Consider the following 17,832-nt stretch of genomic DNA (forward strand, 5'->3'; position numbering starts at 1 on the left):
CTCAGTGGTAGAGCACTTGACTAGCACATGAGAAGTGCTGGGTTCGACCCTCAGCACCACATAAATAAATAAATAAAATAAAGGTATTGTGTCCAACTACAGCTAAATATATATATATATATATATATATATATATATATATATATATATATATGTATATATATTTTAAAAAAAACAGAATACAGGTGGTTAAGCAGTCCCTTCACAATCTAATTTTACTGATATGCCTAATAAATAATGTCCTTTCCCTACGCTGCATAATTTCTGAGAATTAGACAAATGTGAAATAAAAGAATAAAAGCAATTATGCCTTCCAAATCTTACATGAAATGATACTAAATACAAAGAAAGGGAGAAATCGACAGGGATAGAGATAACGAGGGAAAAATCCCTGATGTAGTAACTGTTGCTTGAGGGTGGGGCGCCTGCTTGGACCTTCCTTCTAGAGACAGTGTGTCCCTCTCAGAACAGCTGAAAGGACTGTTCACACTGAAGAGCATCACTTGCTATGCTGGCTCATCAACTTAGCTGCTGCACTACAGCGGCTCCATGATGGCCTCCTTAGCTGGCCTCCTTCCTTGTAGGGAAGCATCAGAAGATGGCACTGAGTGAAAGGAGGCATCAGAATATAGACAATGAGGGGCTGGGGTTGTGGCTCAGTGGTAGAGTGCTCACCTAGCATGCATGAGGCACTGATAAATGTAAATCCTCAGCACTACAATGAGCAATGAAATACATCACTGCCTGAGAATGTCTGAACCCACTAACTACAACTGCTCGGTCCCCGTCCAAACCAAGAGACAGGCCACATAAGCTTTGCATACTCTAGGGACCACCTGGACTTTGCTATTAAAATCCTCCATAGTTTCCAGGACCCACAAAGGCTGTATGATCTACAAGATATAATTAGGAGTGAGGTAGGCTTGGCTTACTCTTGTCCTACAGTAAAAATATGCTCAGCACCACGTATGAGGTAACGTTAACTCTACAAGCCTGGCCACCTGACCCTCCTGCTATCTGCTTATCACTCGAAGGCAGTCCTGTCACAGCTGCCAGGCTTGCTCCCACTCATTCCTGTCCAGGACAGAGAAAAGAGGAATGGGAAAGGGGGATGGAGGCTGTCCACTCTTGACTAAATCATTCAAATAGAAAAATGATCCAGTAGGGGAGCATACAGATTCTTTCATCATGAATTCTCTTTTTAACAATCCCATTTATCCCAGCTGTGTCCAGGAAGTTCCATTCTGGCAGGGGCCTGGTCCCTGCATCCGAGTCTACAGATGGCCACCTTTGCTGGCACAGGGGCCAGGTGCTGCTTCACAGAGCAAGCATTCTGGGCCCTCATGGGTGAAATCTGTTTTCACAGGAGCCATAGGCATAGAGATAAATGCACACAGAGATGAATACACAGTGGCAGAATGTGGCCAATGAGCCATATGAAGTGGCTCTGCCTGCTTCTCCTCCTCCACAAGTATGAACCAAGGCAAGGGGAAAGGTGGGAGGGTAGGACCCACAGGGCAGGTGGCTGTGTTCAAGACTCCTGGGGGGAACTGGATTTATAGGAGAAAAGAATGCCAATCCATGCAAGGTGGCTGCATGAAAGGGGGAAAAGATATATATTGGGGTGGCCCACAAAGGGGACAACGAGAGGTGACTTTGAGGCCCACCTCAGAGCAGGTTGGTGCAGGGAAAACTGTGACTGCAGGCCAATGGCCCAGAGCAACTGCTATTGTCTGCTGTTACCCTGGCTGCAGAAGGCTGTCTGGAGTCCCTCAGTCCTCAGGACCAGCCCATCCTTCCCTGAGGTGAAAATGAAGACCAGGCTCAAAGCTACAGAAGGGTAGAGTAAGGCCTTTCCTGAACCATTAGGCATTGATATCTTTCTTTTCTTACTCCCTCAGGCTGCTTCTTAAAGTTCTGTTTTGGGTCCACAGAACAGGAGGAGTCCCCACAGCTATGGGAGGAGACAGTGGGTTCCTATAGTTCATTATGCTGGGGAGTGCATGAGCCAGGCTAACAGTCCTCTCGCTTTCTCACCCACTCACTTCTTGGCTGACTGACTACAACCACCAGCCAGCCTCACAGCAAAGCCAAGGTCTGTGAATGGCTTTAGAGACATGCAACTGCCACATCTACAAAGAGCATGGCTGAGCCCAGTCACCCCTCCCATCATCCCAAGTTCTTGGGCCTCCTCCTCAGGTAGTAGAGTGTTCGCATCAAAGTTCAAAGAACAAGGATGTTGAGGTCTAAATGCGAAATAAATGTGTTCAAATTAATTTTTCCCACCAAAGAGCCAAGCAGAAAAATGGTTTTCCTGGAACACAAGTTGCTCCTACTGTCAGAGGAAGCTGCGTTGGCTCCACATGGCTGCATTTCACAGGCCACTGGGTTTACTATACTGACAGTTTTCTGGGAGGCCATCAGGCTACACACATAAAGACTGATAAGAATCTTACCAATTTTCTCAAAAGATACTATGAAGAATGCCACTTAGTACACTACAATGTCCTCTTTGGAGAACCCATGAAAGAAGAATTCTATGGTCTCACTAACAGAAAGAGCTGCTTCTATTGAGCAACCCATTTTTACTTTATAGGTATTAGCAAAACTTATAAAACTTCCCTCTGTGCTTTGGCTGCTACGAAGGCCAGAGCTAGAAAAGCAGTCCCATATAACTAAAATGTACAGGGTAGAGGCATACCACTTTTGTGCTAATCTCACCCTTGATTTCTTCTTTTCTTTCAACCTACCTGCCTCAATTGCTTTTATTAAAATTCTTGTTACAATACAAGCACCTCAGATTCCTAAAATCACTTAACAAGATAATGGACTTGCTAAGAACAGAAAGAGAAAAAATTCCTAAATATAAGATTTTATTCCAATACCTAAGAAAATAAAATGTGATGGGTTGGGGGTGTAGCTTGATGGCAGGGTGCATGCTTCACAGGGTGCATGCACCGGGCCCTGGGTTTGATCCTCAGTACCAAATCACCACCACCACCACCAGCACTAACACCACATCAACAGAACCTTCTAAAAGGTAAGCACAGAAGAAACACTTATTTTATTTTATGGAAGGAAATGTTGCCCAGTTCTAGAATTGCAAAAATAAAATCAATCTTTAAACACACGAAAAAGGCAAAAAGATACTTAGGTTAGTACTTTACTATTCAAAAATGTGATCCAGGACCAGCAGCATCCATATCCCCTCAGAGCTTTCTGGAAATACAGACACTCAGGTCTCACCTACAGCCTTGGAAGCAGAACATGCATTTTAGCAGAATCTCCTAATGACTTGCTAGGCACACTAATGTTTCAGAAAACACCAGGCTGGTAAGTAGGATGGTCTTGTCCAATGGCTTTATGATCACTGAGCAAGCAAGTGCACACATGCCAGGCACACAGAAGGAAATTTATGGTCCTTGTCCTGAAATCTTCTGCAATAAGATACTTGAAAAAGCTCACATCTTGTGGCAAATTTTTAATGCTAATTATGAAATGTCACAGCTATAAGGATGTTCCCAGAAAGAAGAGTACTGTGGCTATACTAAAAACATAATCACATATTTGAATTTCTCCTGTGAATTACAAGTAAGAAGAGGAACAAAGATACTTGTTTTGGAGATGTGAAATAATTTAAAGAGAAGCTGACATGCCAAGGGGGGCTTACAGTTGGAAGGAAATACACACTTCGGTCTGTTTCCTGCAACCAGATGAGGCACAGGAAAACCTGGAAGAGAGGTAGCAACCCCCATGGGTTGCACGTGGCACCTCTAGGTCAGCAAACAGTCCAAAGACAACAGGAAGACTTCTTCCACTTTTCACATGTCTAGAAACAAATTTAAAGACAGGAAGCAGTTTCTTCATGAGAATAGATTTAGTTCTAAGGAGAAAAGCCACTCAAAGTTCACCTATACAAACTCTGCCTTTTGCCAAAGACTTTTTCTTGCTGGATGTGGTGGCATATTCTTATAATCCCAGCAGCTAAGGTGGCTGAGGCAGAAAGACGGCAAGTTCAATGCCAGCCTCAGCAATTTATCAAGGACCTACAGAATTTAGTGAGATCCTGTCTCAAAAAAAAAAAAAAAAAAAAAAAAGACCTTTTCTGTCTCTCATCCTAAATATTTTTTGGCAGTCACATCAGGCACCATCTATTTCATGCCTCTGCCCTATCACATGACCAATCTGAGTAATACATCACATTAAAAGTCTACAGTGGCTAGACATGGTGGTGCACCTGCAATCCCAGCAACTCTGGAGGCAGGAGGATAACAAATTTGAGACCAGGCTCGGCAACTTAGTGAGAACGTGTCTCAAAATAGTTCAGTGGTCAAGCCCTGTTGGGTTCAATCCCCCATACCTAAAAAATAACAATAATCATAAAAATAAAATGCTTTTAGAGCTGGGGTTGTGGCTCAGAGGTACAGCGCTTGGCTAGCAAGCAATGAGTTCGATCCTCAGCACCACATAAAAAATAAAATAGAGAAATTGTGTCCACCTACAACTAAAAAATAAATTCTAAAAAAAAAAAATTCTACTGTGATACTTGGTCAAACTGTTATTTGGCACCCAATCTCTAATGGGTGGTAAGACTGTAGAAACATAAACAGATAATCTATGGAATACTTTTCACCATGGGAGGAGAATCAGGAAAGGTTTAAGGGATTTTTTTTCTTTTTTAAAATTAAGGATCATATAAAGACTAAAAAGCAGATCTGAAGGGTCAAGTACTCTACAGAAAGTTAGTATTGGTGAGTCTGTTCAAGTATCTGTTTATTTTTATCCTAACAACTGCTGACAGCTACTAAATATTTTCTTTGTGCCAGGAACTATCTTGGGCATTTTATTATCAGTATTTTATTCAATCCTCAAAACCCACGGAATAGGTACTATTACTAACTCCACTTCACAAATGAGGAAACTGAGGCTCAGAGAAGTTAATTTACACAGAGTTGTTAACTCAGCAGAGCTTTAGTCTGATTTGACTTAGCCTAAGCTCAGATGTGAGAATTAATTGGCCCAACAAGTTAAAAGAATAAAAGTTCCTGTTTTTTCAACTTTTGGCCCCACTACTGCTTTTTGTTTTCTTCAGGCTTCCTTCCATCACTGAGTGCCTTCATCAGGCTAGGGGCTTGGGAAACCACAACACAGGGCGGTGTGTAAAAACAGTGGTTATAGAAAGCAGCCCAAAAGAGGGCAGTGATCATCAGTTTTAGGATGGGGAAGAACTTTTAAAAAGCTTCCTAGAAGAGGTGAAACTGAGTCCCTTGCTCTTTTCTGTACTAAGTGGAACAGAATTTACCCAGATGTTGAAGAAAGGGCCTGGAGGGAACAAGGTGAGAAATAGTGACTTGCATTTCTTTTAATCAATCCCAAAGCAAACTGATACAAAACCCTTTTCATGCCCTTTAACAAGATCCCTTACACCCCAGATCTGAGAGCTGATGGGGTATATGCCAAAGCTAGCTCCCTTGTGCCCTCGCCACCTGGGACTCCCAGTGAAGTCCAGTCTGCCCTGGCTCTGGCAGGTTTCCGCTCATTTTATTACAAACAATACACTGAACGCAACCTAGTAATTATAAAGGGTCTGGAATAGGTTTTGGACAAGCGCCCCTGGGCTGCTAGGAACTATTCTAGTGATGACAGCTGGAAAGGATAGCTCTTCTGGGTTAAAAAATGAGTCATTTTGCTTTTCTTCCTCTGCCACGGTCACAGCGATAGGACAGCGTTCTTCCTAGCCCCGGCATCAATATCCAGAAAACGAGCGAGAGAATCGTTCGTCTCGATCTTTCCAATGGGAATGACCCTGGGCTGCGTTCCCCCGGATCGAGAAGCAGGGTTCCCCCGCGTGGAGGCAGACGCGCGGCGCAGTTGCGGGGCCGCCAGATGTGTGGACACGCGCTCGCTCCGCAGGCCCTTGCCGCTCCCAGCCGTTCTTCAGCCCTTCTCCCGCCCCTCACCTCGGCCCGGTTCGGTATGCAAGATGGAGGCGAAGGCACGAGGCGCCCCCACCCCCAGGAAGCCTTTGTGCCCTCCAGTCCGCACGGCCCCGGGCCTCGCAGGCCGCCCAGGAGAGATCGCGGAGCGGAGGGAGCCGCACCGCAAGTGCGGGGCTGCCCAGGACGCTATTTCCAACACCCGGCACCCCGACACGTACGTCAGATACTGCCTACTCACCGCACCTCGAACCTTCGCACGTCCTGGGCAGCCCCGCAGTCCCATGCGGCAGCCCGAGCCCGGGATCCCAGGCAACAACCGTGGCCCTCCCGCTGGCGCCCGGAACGCTGGGGCGGGACCGAGCACCGGCCACGCCCCTCGGCCCTCCCACTCTCCGTCCGCGCCGGGAGGCCGGAGCAGCCAATCTGAGCCCTCAGTGTGGAGACTCCACCAATACACAGCCCGCTCCGACGAAAAGACCCCGCCCCTTACGTCGCCTTGGCCTATGGGAGACCCGATCTGCTTTGGCGGACCGCATTCTCGCCTTAGGCAGTCGCGGCTCGGGTTCACTTTTTCGCGGGTAGCGGGGTCGTGGGAGGGCGCGTGGTCCAGGGGCTGGCACCGGGGAACTCCCCGGAGCTTCGAGGCAGGAGGCCCGTTCTCCTAGTTGTCGGCGGGGCGGCGAGTCAGGCGTTCATTCATTTGTTTTGCTCTGGGCGCGCGGACGTGCTCTGGACACGCCGCTGCCAGGGAGGCGGGCTCTGTCTTGCTTGGAGCGTCTGTTTACTTTCGCGTCTAAACCTGGTGGCCTGACGCAGGCGGCAACAGGTGCTAGCTAGGGTTTGTCAGAAGCAGGCGCCGCTGGACGATCGCTCAGCCCGGCGACTGGTGTCAGCATTCAGGAAGAGGTGGGACGCACGCTGGTTTGGGAGGGAGAGAAGGGATAAATGAACCAGGAGCTGCTTAGTGGCACTCTGAGCAGCCTGGTCTAATGGGGAGTCGGTGATAGAGTCCGAGGGGAAGTGGGAGCCAAGATGCCTAGGAGCCTAATTACCACCGAGTAGAATACTGTAACATAGAGGGTTTGTTTTTGTATTTTGGGGGTACTAGGGATTGAACCCAGGGGCTCAGGCATGCTAGGCAAAAACGTTTTACCACTGAGCCCCTGAATCATTGAGGAACTATTACCTGGCAGTCATGGGGAAGGGGGTCACTTTGTAACCTATCTCAGACCCTCCCTTATGATTTTCTCTCATCAACATTTTCTGATTTCCACAAAATGTCCCCCCAGTTCATAAAAACAGTCTGTAAATGTGAACCGTGAGCAGGATTTGAATTCCTTTGCAGCTCCTTGACCCCCATTGTAGTTAGGCGTTAAGGGGCTTAGGTTTTCCTGAACCTATCAGGACAGTGGCAGTTAGCCCTCAGATGGTTTTGTTTGCTTTTTGTATTTTAGTACTATAGATTGAACCCTGTGGTGCTTAACCACTGAACCACATCTCCAACCCTTTTTATTTTTTATTTTGAGACAGAGTCTAAGTTGGACAGAGACTCACTAAGTTGCTGAAGCTGGATTTGAAGTTGCAAACTGTTTTTTTTTTTTTTTTTGGTACCAGGGATTGAACTCAGAGTCACTCAACCACTGAGCCACATCTCCAGCCCTATTTTGTATTTTATTTAGAGATAGGGTCTCACCCGAGTTGCTTAGTGCTTCACTTTTGCTGAGGCTGGCTTTGAACTTGTGATCCTCCTGCCTCAGCCTCCTGAGCTGCTGGGATTACAGGCATGTGCCACCATGCCCAGCTGATTTTTGTTTTTAAATAAGAATTTATTAGCCTATAGGAGGCTCTGGGTTCATTTCCCAACACCAAACGAATGAATCCACAAGTACCACTTGTATGTTAAGTAGTAGCCAGAGATTTCATGTATTATTGTTACTTACCTGACATCTGAAGGCATTTGTGTTTGTGGCCCTTGGTTGTTTCAGTACTCATAGGAGACCTCCAGATGAGTCACTTAATCCCACAAACTTGAGATTTGGGACTTTTCCAACATAGCTGAACACAGAACTGGAACAAGTCCAAACAGGCAGCCAGGTCTGGCCAGCAGAGAGTTGGGGCACTAGATCAAGTGAAGGGAACTTGAAAGAGAATCAAAGCCAAGTGAGTAAGTACTCAAAAAAGCTAAGGAAGTTATGGGTGTTGGAACTTGAGATAAACAGACTGTGACCAGAAAGGAAGTCAGTAATTCTACTGTAAGCATAAGACAAGCATGTTATACTCTGTGTATGTCAGGACCTAGGTCAAATCTCCCCACCTTCATCAGCCCTCCTTGAGATCCTCAGCCAAAGGTGTTTTCTCCTTTGCCCCCCCCCAGTCATCTGTTTTTTCTATGACCTTTGTCATTTTGTACCCTGTATGATTTTCTCACGTGTGAGAGAGGGAATAGAATAGATGAGTTCCATCTTCCTTTTTGCTCTGAAATTCTGAAATATTGTGAGCATCTTTTGTTTTTACTTGACAGTAATCTTTCCTTTGAGGAATTGTCTGCGTTCAGTTAATCAGATGGTTCTTTTGTACCACAATTCTTTGAGATGGTGTGGAGAAAGGGCAGCATGGAGCTCAGGCTTAGCCAATTATAATCCCTCTCCTCTTGTTCTCAAAGGTTTCCCAAGGGATGGGTTTATGAGTCTACCTGACATGGTCTGAGCCCTTGTCAGGGATATCAGAGAATGAGGAAGGAAGAGGCTCGCTCTTTCCTCTGGTACTTGTAAGTGCAGGGATAGTAAGCCTGGAGGCTGTGCGTGGTTATACTCTTTGCACCAGAAAAGCAAGAGAACCAGGCCTAGAAATAAAAACCCAGGGAGATCCAGTAGCAAGTTACTTAGCCAAACCATTTGCTCCAACCTTGATTAGGGTGCATACCTGCACCTTGGTGTGGCCATGAATTATATTTTACCTTTTCTGTGAAATTATGCCTTCACTCAGGATTCGTGTTTTGGAAAGGACCATTTGCTGGGTCTAGTCTAGTTATATGCTTGTGTTCTAACTGCCAATAGGGAAGGGGAGTTCTGGTTTCTTCTGTGGTTTCTATTCAACCTGTTGGCTTCTAGTGTGGGGAGGAGGGGCCCAACTTAAATAAGACTCACCCTCCAACTAGAAGAATAGTTAGATCCTAGGTAGCCAAAAATAACCCCACTATAATTTAGCCCCTAGGCTGCCCAATAGTCACAGACAAGCTTCACTCTATGCTTTCAATTTTAAATAAAAATACTCCCTTACAACATAATCAACCATCTCTCCTACAACAGCAAAATGTACTTATCACTTTCCTGAGTAGGATCTCTCAAAGTCTTATCATTTATTGTATTTGACCTAAGTGCAACATCTGTAGGTGATGGTCTATTCTTCCTCTAAGTTTCAACATCATCCCATTTTAATGTTGTAATGTGTAGACTAAATTTTAAAGTTAACCATCATGATACACTTTATTTTGGTACTGGGGATTGCACTCTATCAATCACTCTATCAACTCAGGGCATGCACTCTATCACTGAGATACACACCTGGAGCATTGTTCTGTTTAGCTATGGTGTTTGGAGATTTTTTTTTCAGCAATAGATAATTAATCACTAATAACTATGTACACACTAAGGCTATCTACATTGCACTCTTTCAACTTTTCTATAGGTTTGTAGCTTTTCTCATGACAAGAATAGTCTGGCTGGCCACTGCAGCCATCCAAGCCGCTACCCCTATGTTGGGCCCGGTGCCTGAAATTTCGGAGATGTTCCACTAGGTCAAGTACTGTGAGGTGGGTGATATTGAACCACAGGTTCAGCTTCTTCAGGCTGGAAAAGCCAAGGGGGTCTCTTACAATGCCCTAGCCTCACACATAATTTCAGAGAATGGGATGATCCCCTGGTTGGAGAAGCTTGAGAAGTCTTTGACTTCCCTGTCCTAAAGGCTTCGTGGGTAACTTTGTATAGTGTGGAGCTCTTCTGCCAGTAAAATTTTTCTTCAGAGTTATGTCTGATTTTTTTTTTTTTAAATCACTGCCTACCTTTCTCAGGTGTCACCTGAAGACAAAAGTACCCTGTGGTCTTTGCTTACATTCCATGTTGGTGGTTGCCAGCTGAACCTCAATAAGAATGCACACCCTTGATCATGCCAGAGCCAAAGGGTACTGGGGATTGAACCCAAACCCTAGTGCATGTTAGGCAAACACTCTACCACTGAGCTACTCCCCAGCCCTGGATGTGATATATATATTTTAAAGTACTTATTGACTTTAACTTTTTAAAATATAACTAAAAGTGAAATTAAAAAAAAATTTATTTGGAGGAAATCCATATCTAAGATTTTATGTGTATGTGTAGTGTGGGGTTTTATTCATCTCAGCAAAGAGGCACTTTACACAGATCTTTTTATTTGACTAAAGTGTGCTTGTGAATGAAACAATAAATGTGCTACTATAATTATTTTTAGAGAAAGCAAATACTCTGTATTTTAAAGGATTGATAATACTTAAAATATTATATGTATACATGCACTATACATGTATCCAGGGATTGTCTTTATTAAAGTCTGTAATGGAATTATTAAAAAGACAAACAGTATGGCTAGCATACTGTTGTTAGTTCGGGCCACTGTTTACATTTGATGCTGCTGCAGTAAAGTTTTTCTCAATGGACTTTGAGTCTCTGATTCAGTATCACAATCATCTTGTGCTCAAGCTCCAGCTTCCAGGATGTGGGGCTGGAAAGTACCTGACCCTCTCAGCTTCTGTTGTGGGATTTATGGCCTTCCCTTTTGCCAAGACTCACATGGGGATTCACCTCAAACTCATATAGGGAGGTCATTCAGACCCCATTACTACCACCAAAAAAAAAAGGAAAAATGTGTTGAGGGGGTGGGCAGTAGGAAGGGAGGAAGGAAGGAAGTATAGAGAAAAACATCTATACTTCCTTCTATTTCCCAACCACTGGAACGCTCACCTGCTATAGGAGTGAATGAGACCAACAGAGTTCCTGATGACCTGATTGACTTTATCTATGAGACCCATTATAGTACCTAAATTACCATCTCTTTCTACCTCTGCTTTTACCCTCCTGCAATACCAACACCTATGTGTCTTTAAAGCCCCTGAGAAATGATCAGATTATTCAGCTGGTCACTGTTTAATAGAAGGTGGACTTGCTGGTCGGAACTTTCACTCCAAGCTACTTCAGTAGGTCTGGTTGGCCAATAGCATGGCCGTGCTTGTGACTGGGGCTCATTCCAATCCATTCATCTAAATGGTAGTAGCAAGTGGCAACTTCTGTAGAGGAAGTTCTTCTGTATAGGATACTTCCACCGGGGGATGTTGAAGAGGAATGAATTTGCTCAGACCTTCCCCTCCTGTTTCACTGACAAAAAGTGAAATGTGTGCACAGGAGGCTGACCTGAGTGAAGACTGTGTGGACTTGGGGTGTGAAGTGAGTGAGATGTGCAGAATGAAGTTGGGAAGCCAGAGCCACAGAGGGAGAAGGGTTGGTTTGAGGTGGAAAGTTAGGGATATGGAGAGAACACTTGAGTCTCTACAGGAAAGATATCCCTATTCAAATCCAGAGCAAACAACTCCTAAACAACTTGTGAGCCAGACAAAGAAGCCGAAGGGACTGAAAAGGATCAAAATGTAAGAATGCACTGAACATTTTGTAACTCTTTAGTTCCCTATAAGTTTTCCGGAATGGAGCGAAACAGGAACAAGACCTCATCAGAAAGATACCATTAACCTCTTGGCTAATATTAGTTGGACCATGACCCTCTGACCCAATCACCCTAATGACCACCGAGCCACCACAGACATTGATGTAAGCTGAAATCTATGTATCAGGCCCCCTAATGGGGAAAGGTGATCTTAATATTTCCCAATTCTGAGGAAAGTCCAGCCCCTTTGGATCATACATAGTCCACCTAATGATGTACTCCAGTAAAAGCCATAAGCCTTGGTGGAACATCTCACCCTCCCCGCTTTTTTTACATACTGAGGATTGAAGCCAAGGGTGCTCATCCGCTGAGAGTTACCTCACTAGTCCTTTTTATGTTGTATTTTCAGACAAGGTCTCGATAAGTTGCTGAGGCTGGCTTTGAACTTGCAAATCCTCCTGCCTCAGCCTCCCGAGTTGCCGGGATTACAGGTGTGCACCACCACAGCGGGTCAGCACCATGCTCTTGAGCTTGCCCACATTCTGTTCTGAAAGCATGCACCATTGCTTTTCATTTCTAATAAAGCTCTTCCTCACTTTACTAAAATCTGAGTCACCCTTAAATTCTTTCCTACAGTGGAGTCAAGGATCTGGAAAGTTCAAATACAGATCTCCTCCAGACCTTCTCAGACTCCCCTCACAGCGACAGATCGATCCTGTCGATGTAATAGATAAAATAACAGACAGGAAAGCGATTTCCATAGGTGTGGAAGGGAGGGTAAAGCTGGAAAGCCCCGGTCAGTCACTGTAATATCTATTCATTCAGCCATTTTCACCAAAACTTTGGAAATGCACAAACTAAAATAAACAATTTTGCTCATTGATAGGGCCAGGCTGTGTCAGCATCCATGTGTGACCCACACACTTCATGTCTCAACTCATGTTTTATGAAATTGTGTCATCCTGGGGCTTCTTTAAGTATGGTAATTTTTTGAGCTATGAATGTGGGATTTCCCCCCCTGTGTTTTCCCATTCCTTTCCCTTCCTCAAGCAGGTAGCAGGCTTTGTTTGGCTTTCCTCGGAGGTGCTTTGTGGCAGGCTGAAAGCAAAAGCTGCCAGCAAAACACCTCCCTTCCTGGCTTTGTTTTCAGAAGCCTAACCCCCTGAGTGCGTGGAGAGACGGGAAAGGACTCCAGGGGAAGCCCAACAGGCTGCTGTGGTAGATTCTGCCCAGGCTAAAACACTGCTTCAAGGGGAGGTGGTGGTTCCAGTGTTCTGCAAAGCTGAGGCCCATGTCCGGCTTTCTGACAATACCCCAGGGGGTGGCCAGACCTCAGAGAGAAACAGCTGTCTCCACAGCTGTTTCCTGACTCACCAGTAGCCATGTTTCTCAAGGGTGGCACTAAAACTAATGGGCTGTTAGAACTGAGGGAACCAGGTAAATTGGGACACGGATGACCTTGTCAGTGACAGATGAATGACCCATAATTGCAGGGCCTTCTGAGGACTTCCCAAGCAGAGCCTGAGGTGGAAAATCCTGTTGTTTTGGAGTTGAAATTAAGTTGATTTAAATAATTTATTCTATGTAGAGTATTTAGAAAGTTATAAAGGATGGATGTATTGTGTCAGTAAGACCCCTTGACCATCTTTGTGCATATAGCACAAATTCAGTCTGTTTAATTGCTGACTGAAAGAGTGTAACCATTCTTTTTTAAAAATATTTTTGTCAATGGACCTTTATTTTATTTATTTATATGTAGTGCTGAGAATAGAACCCAATGCCTCACACAGGCCAGGCAAATGCGCTACCACTGAGCCACAACCTCAGCTTCCAGGGTGTATCCATTTTTAAAACTCTTGATACTTCTAGCATAAATGTCCTCTAAATGGACGGTGACTTTGAGTTTGGATATTTGTTTATTTACTTATTTATTGTAGCTCTAGGGATCGAATCTAGGACCTCATGTATTCTAGGCAGGCACTCCACCACTGAACTATAACCCCTGCCCTTGTTATAATTTTTTATTTTGATACGGGGTCTTGCTAAGTTGCAGTGTCTGGTCTCAAACTTGCAGTCCTCCTGCTTCATCTATCTGAGTTGCTGGGACTGCAGGTGTGCACCACTGAGTTTGACTCCTCTCTTCAATGGAGCAGGATTGGGAGCCATAGAAACCTGTGGGGAGGCTATTGTAGTATTTCATATGCAATGTAATGGCTGAAGGGCTGAAGTAAGATTGAGGCTGTAGGGAAAGGGAGGAAAACACAGATTCCAGTATCATTCAGGAGGTGATATAAAAAAACTGTTTCTGCTTATGGGTAGAGGAAGCAACAATCAAGATCCCTTTACTGTTAAGAAAACTACACCATTCACAATAGCCTTGAAAAAAAATATTTGAGAATCAATCTAACAAAAGAGGTGAAAGACCTCTACAATGAAAACTACAGAACTCTAAAGAAAAAAATTGAAGAAGACCTTAGAAGATGGAAAGATCTCCCATGTTTTTGGCTAGGCAGAATAAATATTGTCAAAAATGGCCATACTACCAAAAGCACTATATAGATTTAATGCAATTCCCATTAAAATTTCAATGATATTCTTCATAGAAATAGAAAAAGCAGTCATGGAAAAGAGGCCCAGACTAGCCAAAGCAATCCTCAGCAAGAGAAGTGAAGCAGGATGCATTGCAATACCAGATCTTAAATTGTACTGCAGAGCTACAGTAACAAAAACGGCATAGTATGGCACCAAAACAGACTCATAGACCAATGGTATAGAATGAAAGACACAGAGGACACAGAGACAAACCCACGTAAATAAAGTTATCTCATACTAGATAAAGGCTCCATAAACATACATTGGAGAAAAGATAGCTTCTTCAACAAATGGTGCTGGGAAAACTGGAAATCCATATGTAGCAAAATGAAATTGAACCCCTCTCACTCTGCACAAAAATCAACACAAAGTAGATCAAGGACCTAGGCATTACATCAGAGACCCTGCACCTGCTAATAGAATACATCGGCCCAAATCTCCATCACGTCAGCTTAGAACTGAATTCCTCAACAAGGCTTCTAAAGCCCAAGAAGTAAAATCAAGAAACAATAAATGGGATGATACCAAACTAAAAACCTTATTCACAGCAGAGGAAACAATCAAGAATGCAAAGAGAGAGCCTACAGAATGGGAAAAAATCTTTGCCACCTGCATCTCCAGACCGTTAATCTCTGGGATAAAGAACTCAACACCAAAACTTATCACCAAAAAATCTGATAACTGAATCAATAAATGGGCAAAGGAAGTAAACAGATTCTTCATAGAAGTAGTAATATGATTGGTCAACAAATATATGAAGAAATGTTCAACATCACCAGCAACTACAGAAGTGCAAATTAAAACTACACTGAGATTTCATCCAACTTTAGTCAGAATGACAATTATCAAGAATACAAGTATAGGCTGGGGTTGTGACTCAGAGGTAGAGTGCTCGCCTAGCATGCGTGATGCACTGGATTCAATTTTCATCACCACATAAGAACAAAATAAAGGTACTGCATTCACCTACAACTAAAAAAATAAATGTTAAAAGAAAAGAAAAGAATACAAGTACCAAGGCTGGGAGTGGTGGTATACACCTATAATCCCAGCAACTGGGGAGGCTGAGGCCTACGAGGATCACAAGTTCAAAGCCAGCCTCAGCAAAAGCAAGGTGCTAAGCAACTCAGTGAGACCCTGGAATAAAATACAAAATAGGGCTGGGGATGTGGCTCAGTGGTCAAGTGCCCTTGAGTTTAATCCTGATATCTCCCCACTAAGAGAAAAAATACAAGTAACAATAAATGTTGGCAAGGATGTGGGTAAAAAGGTACATTCATACATTGCTGGTGGAACTGCAAATTGGTGCAACCACTTTGAAAAGCAGCATGGAGAGTCCTCAGAAAACTTGGAATGGAACCACTATTTGACCCAGTTATTCCCACTCCTTGGCATATACTCAGAACACTTAAAATCAGCATACTACAGTGATACAGCCACATCAGTGTTTATAGCAGCTCAATTCATAATAGCTAAGCTCTGGACCAACCTAGGTAACCTTTAACAGATGAATTGATAAAGAAAATGTGTATATATACACAATGGAATATTACTCAGCCATAAAGAAGAATAAAACTATGACATTAGTCAGTAAATGGATGGAACTGAACTGGAGACTACCATGCTAAGTGAAATAAGCCAATATAAAAAAAACCCCAAAACCAAACCAAAACCAAAAACAAAAAAACCAAAGGCTGAATGTTCTCTCTAATATTTGGATGCTAACACACAATGGTGGTGGGGGGAGCAGAGAATAGAAGTTCACTAGATTAAGCAAAGGGGAATGAAGGGAAGGGAGGAGAGATGGGAATAGGAAAGAGAGTAGAATGAATTGGTCATAACTTTCCTGTGTTTATATATAAATACCCAACCAGTGTAACTCCACATCATGTATAACCACAAGGGAAGCTATACTTCATTTTTTTTTAAAGAGAGAGAGAGAGAGAGAGAGAGAGAGAGAGAATTTTTCTTTCAATATTTATTTTTTAGTTTTTGGTGGACACAACATCTTTGTTTGTATGTGGTGCTGAGAATCGAACCGGGGCCGCACGCATGCCAGGCCAGCACGCTACCGCTTGAGCCACATCCCCAGCCCCCATGGGAAGCTATACTTCATATATATACAATATGTCAAAATACATTCTACTGTCATGTATAATAAAAGAACAAATAAAAAAAAAATCCAACTTTAGCCAGACATGGTGGCGCACACCTTTAATCCTAGCAGCTTGGGAGCCTGAGGCAGGAGGATCGTGAGTTCAAAGCCAGCCTCAGCAATGGCAAGGCCCTAAGCAACTCAGTGAGACCCTGTCTCTAATAAAAAACAAAATAAAGCTAGGATGTGACTCAAATTTCAACTTCTCCCAAAATAAGATATGTGACCTTGGGTGAGTTCTTGAAACTCACTGACCCTGCAGGCCTAAATTTCCTCATTTGTGAAATGAGGTTAGTAACATTTGTGTCTCCCAGTTACTATAAGGATTTAGTGTGAAAATGTGTTTACCTACCTGACCCATGTGGCTTTGAAGACATCAATGAAAACATAATATTGATCGAAGAGGATGTACAAGAAATATATATATATATTTGTTTTTAGGTCAATTATGTTTAAGATGAATGAGGTCCCATTAAATAGACTTTATCTTGGTATATTTTTATTTTTTTAAAGAGACCTAAAGAGGGACCAGGAAAGAGTGGGTGGTGACCATGAGTAGGACCATGGACAACAGTGGTGCAATTCCCCAGTATGACCACAAGGTGGAGTCTATTGTGCCCTAAAGAGTTGAAGACTGGAGACCTCCTCCTGCATGTTGGCCCATACTTTATCACCAAGCTACATCCCTGGGCCTTTTTATTCCAAGACTCTGCTGTCACCAAATTGCCCAGGCTGGCCTTGAACTTGCGATCTCTTGCCTCCTGAGTAACTGGGATTACAGGTTTGTATCACCAAACCCTGTTCTCGGGCACATTTAACAAGGACAAAGCTGACAGAAGGCACAAATTTTTGCAGAGTGTTGGGGGACAGTAACAATCTATAGAGAAAAATAAGATGCTTTATTAACAGAAATTGCACAACTATCAGCATTATTAATCCAAGTGCATGTTGAACAAGCAGGATTTATGAGTTATAATCCTAACTTTAGTTTAAATCCTCTCACCTCTGGGGGAGGGGCAATAATTCTTCCTCTTGGCCTGCATTAAACTCAGCAAGCCCCATTATTTTTTTGGTTACTTTTAAGAAGTCATCACTTAAAGTCATCAACACAGTCTCAATTCAGCCTTTTTGTCAGTTCTAAGTAATCAGAATTCCTAACTTAATTTCAAGCCTTCTCCCCTCTCCCTACAGGAGCCTCCTATGAGATGTGGGGATGAGGGGAAAGGTGTAATTATCTTCTATCCACAGCTCAAGTCTACCCACCTCGGCCCGACTTTCTCCCTGCCCCCAGTACTGGGGATTGAACCAAGGGGGTTCTCTCCCACTAAGCTACATCCTCAGCCTTTTTTGTTTTTTATTTTGCAACAGGGTCTCTCTAGGCTGGCCTCAAACTTGCAATCCTCCTGCCTCAGCCTCCCAAGTCACCTGATTTCTATCCCAATTTTCTAATCCTTCAGG

At 43.7% G+C, this 17,832-nt stretch overlaps 1 protein-coding gene across 4 annotated transcripts in view; it reads right to left on the reverse strand.

Moving 5' to 3' along the window:
* The window catches only part of Cep68 (centrosomal protein 68), a 28,975-nt gene extending 22,639 nt beyond the window's left edge, over positions 1-6,336 (reverse strand). The window contains exon 1 of one of the 4 annotated variants that reach the window (XM_005322071.5): positions 6,183-6,336. The gene's annotated coding sequence lies outside the window, so the exon portion shown is untranslated. Of the gene's footprint in view, positions 1-3,690; positions 3,818-6,157 lie in introns of those variants that run through there. The other 3 variants (XM_021724308.3, XM_078029109.1, XM_040271365.2) reach the window with 3 other exon arrangements.
* Positions 6,337-17,832: the final 11,496 nt, after the last annotated feature.

Source organism: Ictidomys tridecemlineatus, chromosome 12 (assembly GCF_052094955.1).
Source record: "Ictidomys tridecemlineatus isolate mIctTri1 chromosome 12, mIctTri1.hap1, whole genome shotgun sequence".
Classification (NCBI taxonomy): domain Eukaryota; kingdom Metazoa; phylum Chordata; class Mammalia; order Rodentia; family Sciuridae; genus Ictidomys; species Ictidomys tridecemlineatus.